Genomic DNA, 8932 nt, shown 5'->3' on the forward strand with positions numbered 1-8932 from the left:
GGCAGAGAGACCCATTTTCAATTTTTGCCCTATTTCTATCTGGCCAATTAAATATAGTGCTGGCTAAACACAAAAATTAGAAAATGGGAACGCCTGCACTGAGCATTAACTTCTTTAAAGACCTTCTGGACTGATGCTTCAGGTTTCAGGCTAGCCATCAATTCCCCCAAGGGCTGCCTTCCTTTGCAGTTCAGGCTAAGTTAGACCCTGGCATTCTTTATAACACTTAATAGAAATGAAGCTGTGTTTTTTTTTTTGTTTTTTTTTTTTAACTCTGTCACCTCCCACAAAAAACAAACTCCATGGGAACAGGTGATTTATCTTGCTTACCAATGTATCCCAGCACATGGAAAAGTATCAATACCTGGCTTGCTAAACAGATAGGTTCTTTTTCACTGAAAAAGAATGAATGAAAAAATATATGAATGAGTGAATATACATGGAGGCCTGATTTTGAAATCTATCATGAATGTTTTATAATTGCTCCTGTCCTACAAATATTAATACTCTACTAGCACATAGTTTTGGAAGAATGAAAGAACTTTTTACACCATCTACAATTTCCAGCCCTTTAGAAAAGCTGTATCTGAGGGTCATGAGGTTCTATCATTCCACTGCTCCTCCATGTGTGATCTCACATTTAGCTCAGGAAATAGGTACAAAAGGAATGCAGCGAACAGACCCCAACATTCTTAATATTTGTTCTCCAAATTTGTTTAGTCAGCCTGGTTTCTTAGCACTCCTTGCTTTCTCTTCTTTTAGTCTGTAAGGAAGCTGTCCTTGGTTTCTGAAGTTAGGAGCCCCTGGGAAGTCACACATTACAGGGAAAGACCAATGTAATAGAGTTTGACCCTATTTTTGGATAGTGGACCACCAACTTTTTATTTTTAATTGAAGTATAGTTGACTTACAATGTTTTGTTAATTTCTGCTGTACAGCAAAGTGATTCAGTTATATATATATATATATATATATATATATATATATATATATATATTCAGTTATACATATATATATTATTTTTCATATTCTTTTCCATTATGGTTTATTACAGGAAATTGAATATAGTTCTCTGTGTACAGTAGGACCTTGTTGTTTATCCATTCTATATATAATAGTTTGCATCCGCTAACCCCAAACAAAAATATGGAATGCTTCATGAATTTGTGTGTCATGCTTGTGCAGGGGCTATGCTAACCTTTTCTGTATTGTTCCAGTTTCCGTATATGTGCTGCCTAAGCGAGCATACCACTGACTTCTCTTAAGCCTCAGTTTCCCCTTTCCTGTTAGCTCCGCATCCGGACAGGCTGATAAGAAAGTTTATACATGTCCCCTGCATGGCCCTTTTGAAATATTCCAACCTCACAAATCACAAACCCAAACCTAGCAAATTCCCTAATCTCACCCTCTAACAATGATAAAGGCCCAACTTTATCTGGGACCTGTCTGTGTGCCCCCACCCCTGCCCTTCCCAGTGATCCCTTGTACAAGTAATCAACTCTCTTTCCAATTCTCTCAAGTTCTCCACATCCTATGTATTAACTTGAAGGTGGTCCAACCCAAGTACATTGGGTGATCACAAAGTAGCCAGTCTGATGTAAATTGTTTTCACTGTTGGCCTGCTTTGTACCTCAAAATAGTTTGGGTACATTTGATGAGTTTATCTCTAGGTAGCCCTTGTTAAAAGCCAGATCTGACATATGATTGCATATTTGTTGGTTACACTGAGAGAGATTCTAAAGGAAAAGGTTTTAAACAATAAAATGTTAATATAACACATGGGCTAAAAGACCCATGGGAATCATCTGGAGCTGGGCCCTGGGTACCTGGGAAGACTGTGCAAAAAGATAAGAGTGTTGTCAGGAAAGGAGTAAGAGGAGATAGGAGGTTTTTTCCTCAATTTACTGTTTTGCTCTAGCTATCCCTAAGTTACTGATATTTGGGGAATTTATATTAAAGGCTTTGCAAAGGCCTGGCTTCTGGGTCACATGCTAATATGCATACTTTCTTTCTTCCTTCCTCCCTTCTTCTCTTTCATCCTTTCTCTTATACATTTTTAATTTCTTAATTTCCAAGTTTCACTTACTGTTCAAGTTCTAGAATGGTAAAGAAAGGACATAATGGTGGCACAATGTGAAGCATTGGCCAAGGAGCTATTTACCCTTTTGGCAACAGCAAATTTTTCACTTGCTGCCTGAACCCTCATGAGTCTATCATTTCCCAAATGGAAGTTGCTTTGTGGGACCATAAGAAAAAAGATGTCAAATGTGTGGCTTAGTGGCTTAAAATCAGGTAGAATCAAGAACAAAACAAAAACAAAAACAAACTTGTGAAGAATATTTACCAAAACATGTACTTCAGCTGTGATCCCTCTTAGACAGTCTAACATCACTGACATTAGACGAGCCCTGCCTATATGCCCTAGTAGGCACCAAACCCTGCTGAGAGCTTCTAGAAACAAGATTGTTTGGGAGGATAGAGCATGCCTAAACAAATTAACCTCTGCCCACGTAACATGGCAAGGGGAACTGCTATTTGTCTTCTTGTGGGAGCAAAGATGGTGGCATTCTAACATTGACATTAAGAGATGACAGGGAAGAATTTCACACGTGACACAAAGATGCCAAAGAAGAAAACAACATGCCACTGTGGATAGAAAATAAGTTGGAACAAAGAAGGTTGAGCAAACGCTGACATAATGTCCAGAAAATCAGATGCACCTAGAGGAGATGCTGGTAGAAATGGTGGGGGTGGAGTAAATACTGAATTAAGTAGTTTAATCCTAAAATAACTGAGTTTACATAGAATGGACCAAGACTATATGTCTAGCCCTCAGGAAAAAGGAAAACTCAAGACAGAGACAAAGCAAAGTTGTAGAAAATAAGAATCACATTTTTTTCCCCTGCATATTTGAGTGACTGAGAAATATCATCTCCTATATCTCCAATTAACATATCTATGTTAGAAGCTAGCTTGTTAACTTTGTCTTAGAGAACTCTTTCAACCAAGAATTTACTGAAATAATCACTGACTATTTTACTAAATAACATTCTGAAAGCAAAATAAGCAAGTCACCAAGGACAAATCTTGTCCTCTGGTAGATTCTGCATAAATGATTTCTGTTAGCTTCCTTTCATCAAGATTTTTGCCAATTAATTCATAAATATTAGCATTTCATTAATTGCACCAATATTAACATTTCATGTCAGTGGGGATTTTTAGGCAAATTTCTAATTACATTCAAAAAGTAAAACAAGGAAAAGGTTTTCTAATAATGCTGGTATTAGCAGGCACTAGAATTAGTTTTGTCTTGCGTACACATACATTCTAGTATGAAAATCTGTTGCTCTGAGTTTTAATGCTCAATTTTATGGGTATATTATGAATAACACATACTGAGTGCCATTAATTGGATAATGAATTTCAATGCTTAGGATGAATTTAAGAAGCAATCCATGCATCTTATGAATCTCTCTTTTTTTTTTAAATCAACAGAAAATCAATTCCCAGGAAGTAAAATATTTTCTGCATGCTTATTTAAGTAGTAATCTATAATTCAAGTGAATTATAAGCATAATTCAAGTATATTTTTGTTTCAATTATTTTTTCCAAAAGAATTCTTTTCCTATGGTATAACAAAGCAGGGAGGTTTTATGAGAAAACTCATCTTGTTTTTAATTTTAATAAGAATTCAAATAGACACTTCTACTATTTTGAAATTTTCTGGATATTATAATATTGAACTTTATGTAATTTACCATAATTTAATTGGTTTTACATATAAACTGTTTTCACACTAGCAACATGCTACAGGAATTAAAATAACAATTCATTTGTTTAATAATCCCTTTATAGAAACTCCTGAGGTCTAATGAGGTTGGAATCTGAGAAGCAGCAGCTATGGGGTTTCAATTGGCATTTTGTTTATTTTATCCCTGGTCAGATTCATTTTAAATTCCCTGGGGAATCCTCAAATAACTTAAGGGAAAATTTGATGATGAATAACAAGCATAAAGGTAACTTTTGAATTATGTCTGCATTTGACCTAAACCCTCATTCATTCTTGAGAGTATCAAGTTCTTTTTGTATCACTTTTTTCCTTAATTTTGTGACTATTTTCCTGAAATCTAAAAATCACTCAATAGGAAGTAATTAGAATTATTTCTCTTAAAATATTTAAAGAACACGAATATCCTTCTGAAATCCCCCTTCCATATTTTTCTACAGCAACACTAGCCTTTCATCCACCTAATCTTTGAGCATCCTGAGGTCTTTCTCACCTTAAATCCTTTACACATGCTATTCCTTTCCTCTAGCTAATTCCTAGTGTTTAAAATCTCGCTGGGAAAACTCCCCTTCCTCAGAGTCTTTCCCTAACTCTTTCATATGAATTAGATAAATCTGTTCCTCTCTTTGGTGACATCCTGTTCTTTATCTTCTTGGCATTTATTAAATTTGAATTATGTATTTTTTGTGTGTATTTATTCTATCCATACCTACTTCTCAGACTAGATTAAATCCAAGAAGACAAAGACATTGCCTGTTTTGGTTCACTGACATTTATTTGGGTTTGGAAAATAATTGGAACTCAGAGAATGAATGACTGAATGAAAGAAATGCATTTGCCTTCAAGAAGACCTGACTTCATAAATTTCATAGAATCCAACATAGCATTGTTATACCATAACACAATAATGGATATTCACAATGATGTTCTGAGCTCTCTAGAATAAAGTTAAATTGTATTCAACACATTTTGTTTAAGAAGGCAGGAAATATATATCTAAAATAATGCCCATAAAAAATTTAAAAACAATAATGAAGGGGAAGGCTCCAGTTATGGGGAAATGTACATATTGTAATACACACACACACACACACACACACACACACACACACACACACACATCCATATAACCAGCTGTATATACATTTCACATTATTAGGGTCATTTTCCCCTTCAAAATCTAAATACTGACTCCTGAAGGAAATTCAGTTAACAGTGTACAGCTCGAAAAGCTCTTCTTGAACTTTAATTTTAGCAGCAGTTTATTACGTAGCAGCTCCAGAGAAGACTATAAATTTATAAACAATAAGTGAAACTTCTATCCTGGTCAAATACCGCAAACCTAATGCTTCTCATTTTTTACCAATTAATAATTCCAGATTTCTTATGTAGGAAGAGAAAAAGATGCCAAAAGTGGAAAACCCATGCAGTGACTGCCTCCTTTGGATCCGTGTGTTACGAAAAGTTGGTATCTGCCATACTGATTGACTGAGAGCAACAGAAAACCCCCGAGGCCTTCTGGTTCAGTTGGGATTGTAATGATAGACTAGCAAGATAAAAGCCTGCCAGAACATTAGCTTTGACTGTATGACAATGCCCTCCTCAAGAAGATATGATGCCGTGTGCATGAATATAGATTGAAAATGTGGATCCTGACAGCAGCGCTGATTTCACTCAGAAAGCCTCTATGTTGGGAGGATGCTGTGTCTGCTCAGGGTTAGGATTCCAGCAATATGTGAAAAATTCATTTTCTCAGCTGGAAATACTCATGTGTCTAGTTGTACAAGTGGTAAATTTGGGGTCCATATTAATGCTGAAGTTTGAGAGAAAGAGAAAGAGAGACGTGTGGATATCTGACCCTATTTGGAGTGAGCAGGTACTTCTTGGCCTAACGCTGGGGCATGGAAGAGGATCACACACTACTTAGAAATAAAATTTATTTTCAGGATTCCTTGAAGTCCTTCTTTCCAAATGCGCCCTGATGCCATGAAGTAATTCATTTTACTCTATTCTACAGTAGAGCTGATATAGTTGTCACCATTTTTATTATTTCTCTGACTGATTCTCTCCTTTTGACCCCACAGAGCAGAAAATTTACCCTCTCCAGAGGTGCAGATAGATTTCCTTTTTTTTTTTTTTTTTTTTTTTTGGTACACGGGCCTCTCACTGTTGTGGCCTCTCCTGTTGTGGAGCACAGGCTCCGGACGCGCAGGCTCTGCGGCATCCTCCCGGACTGGGGCACAAACCCGTGTCCCATGCATTGGCAGGCGGACTCTCAACCACTGCGCCACCAGGCAAGCCCATCCTTTTTTTTTTTTTTTGTTCCTTCACGTAGGATACCCGGCAGGGGGTGTGGGGGGGAAGAATACAAATTTCTACACCCCTATGTTAGAGTAGTTAATAACATTGACTTCGGAATTACTGAGTAGGATTTCTGATATCCTTAGTAGGATTTCTCTAGCTATGAGATCTTGTTTTTTTAATTTTTTAACATCTTTATTGGAGTATAATTGCTTTACAATGGTGTGCTAGTTTCTGCTTTATAACAAAGTGAATCAGTTATACATATACATATGTTCATACGGTATTTGTTTTTCTCTTTCTGACTTACTTCACTCTGTATGACAGACTCTAGGTCCATCCACCTCACTACAAATAACTCAGTTTCATTTCTTTTTAAGGCTGAGTAATATTCCACTGTATATATGTGCCACACCTTCTTTTTCCATTCATCTGTTGATGGACACTTAGGTTGCTTCCATGTCCTGGCTATTGTAAACAGAGCTGCAATGAACATTTTGGTACATGACTCTTTTTGAATTATGGTTTTCTCAGGGTATATGCCCAGTAGTGGGATTGCTGGGTCGTATGGTAGTTCTGTTTTTAGTTTAAGGAACCTCCATACTGTTCTCCATAGTGGCTGTATCAATTTACATTCCCACCAACAGTGCAAGAGGGTTCCCTTTTCTCCACACCCTCTCCAGCATTTATTCTTTGTACATTTTTTGATGATGGTCATTCTGACCAGTGTGAGATGATATCTCATTGTAGTTTTGATTTGCATTTCTCTGATTAATGATGTTGAGCATTCTTTCATGTGTTTGTTGGGAATCTGTATATCTTCTTGGAGGAATGTCTATTTAGATCTTTTGCCCATTTTTGGATTGGGTTGTTTGTTTTCTTGATATTGAGCTGCATAAGTTGCTTGTAAATTTTGGAGATTAATCCTTTGTCAGTTGCTTCATTTGCAAATACTCTCTCCCATTCTGAGGGTTGTCTTTTCGTCTTGTTTATGGTTTCCTTTGCTGTGCAAAAGCTTTTAAGTTTCATTAGGTCCCATTTGTTTATTTTTGTTTTTATTTCCATTTCTCTAGGAGGTGGGTCAAAAAGGATCTTGCTGTGATTTATGTCATAGATTGTTCTGCGTATGTTTTCCTCTAAGAGTTTGATAGTGTCTGGCCTTACATTTAGGTCTTTAATCCATTTTGAGTTTATTTTGGTGTATGGTGTTAGGGAGTGTTCTAATTTCATACTTTTACAGGTACCTGTCCAGTTTTCCCAGCACCACTTATTGATAGCTATGAGAGCTGAAGTAAGTCACTATAATTCTCAACCTCATAGGGTGTTGTATAAATTTGATGGGATAATGATAATAAAGTGAGGCACATAGAAACTCTCTATAAATGTTATCTAATGACATTATTATTACCATAAATACAATGGAACCAACAACATATTTCAGTCATGCTTATTGATATTTTATCCTATGTACTTAGCCAAGAATCAAGCTAAAGTATGACAATTAATTTGTCCTTTCTTTTTGAAGCAAAGGAGACATGAGTGACATAAAACTTCACCTGAAAAACCTTTCTCAAAATGGGATGTGTGAATTTGGGTTTTTACCTTAGAGAAATAGTGAGGAAAAGTCCTTTCTGTGACATGACTTTGAAGATGTTCTGACATTTGCGATGAAACAAAATATTTTCACTAAAAATTTAACTGTCATTTTACTCAGTACCTATGGGATATGTGTAATTCAGTACTAACAATTCAATAGTAATTTTTAGTCTTTATATAATAGAAATCAAATCTTTTGCTTTTCCTCTCATCTGAGTTGAATGACTTGCTCTCGTGGTGACTGGGAGCAGCTGAATAAAAATGTAACTTTTAGTTTTTGTTGATGAATATTTTTTGATGGAATAAAAATCTGATGATATTCTGACATCATGTACCAGGTATGTGCAAAATTCATAGCATTTTATTTTCCTCTCTTGTAGGTGAGTTGCTAAGCTGGTTGCATGCAGGAAAAGTTGTTTGAGTTTTGAACTCTAAGTTCATTTAAGATGGAAGATTATAAATAATTATCTGTTAGGGAGTTAATGTATGTTATCCATATTTATTGCTTGATCATATTTTACTATATTATTTATTTTTTACATTTTTCTTTTCTATTATTCCCATAATAATTCAGTCTATGCCCTCCGTGCCTTATAGAATTAAAAATTAAGTATTGAAACACCATTTTATTTTTATGCAAGGTCTCTTTACTTAAAAAAAAATTAGTCATTAATATTGTTAGATAAAAATGATTTGATTTTGCCTCCATATTGTGTTTTACATACATACTTAGATATCAGCCATCTGGAGACACTTAACTTGCTAAGATGTAAATCTGGACCATATTAGAATGGCACATACTAAATATGTAAGAATTATCAGCAGAGGAGACGGTTGAAACCATAGATATAAGTTCCACTACTACTTTTTCTTAACCTTTAACGTGTATTCATAGGAATCACCTGGGGATGTTAAAATGCAGATCTGATGCAGTGGGTCCTGTGTGTGGGTTCTACAAGTCTAAAGAGCTCACAAACACTGATGCTGCTGGCTGATGGATCACACTGTGAGTGGCAAGAATTTAGACCACCCAGGGGAAAAGTTAGACTGAAAAGAGCAGACAACTAGGGAGATGATCCTGCATAACACATCAGAAAATAATTCAAAGAAACACAGTGAAAATGATTAAAATAGATGAATTATAGAGAATAAAAAATGAACAAAGTAGCAGAATAACAACAACTAAGACAAATCCATTTTTAAGAAGTGGCTGGTCAAACAGGGCAAATGATGTGAAAAAAGAAGCCA

The 8932-nt window shown here is 35.7% G+C and overlaps 1 non-coding gene across 1 annotated transcript; it reads right to left on the reverse strand.

The window, feature by feature from the left end:
• Positions 1–1140: 1140 nt before the first annotated feature.
• LOC132423722 (U6 spliceosomal RNA) lies at positions 1141–1247 on the reverse strand. Its single transcript, XR_009519045.1, has one exon. It is a non-coding gene; the product is annotated as a U6 spliceosomal RNA (small nuclear RNA).
• Positions 1248–8932: the final 7685 nt, after the last annotated feature.

The sequence above is a fragment of the Delphinus delphis genome, chromosome 3 (assembly GCF_949987515.2).
Source record: "Delphinus delphis chromosome 3, mDelDel1.2, whole genome shotgun sequence".
Classification (NCBI taxonomy): Eukaryota; Metazoa; Chordata; class Mammalia; order Artiodactyla; family Delphinidae; genus Delphinus; species Delphinus delphis.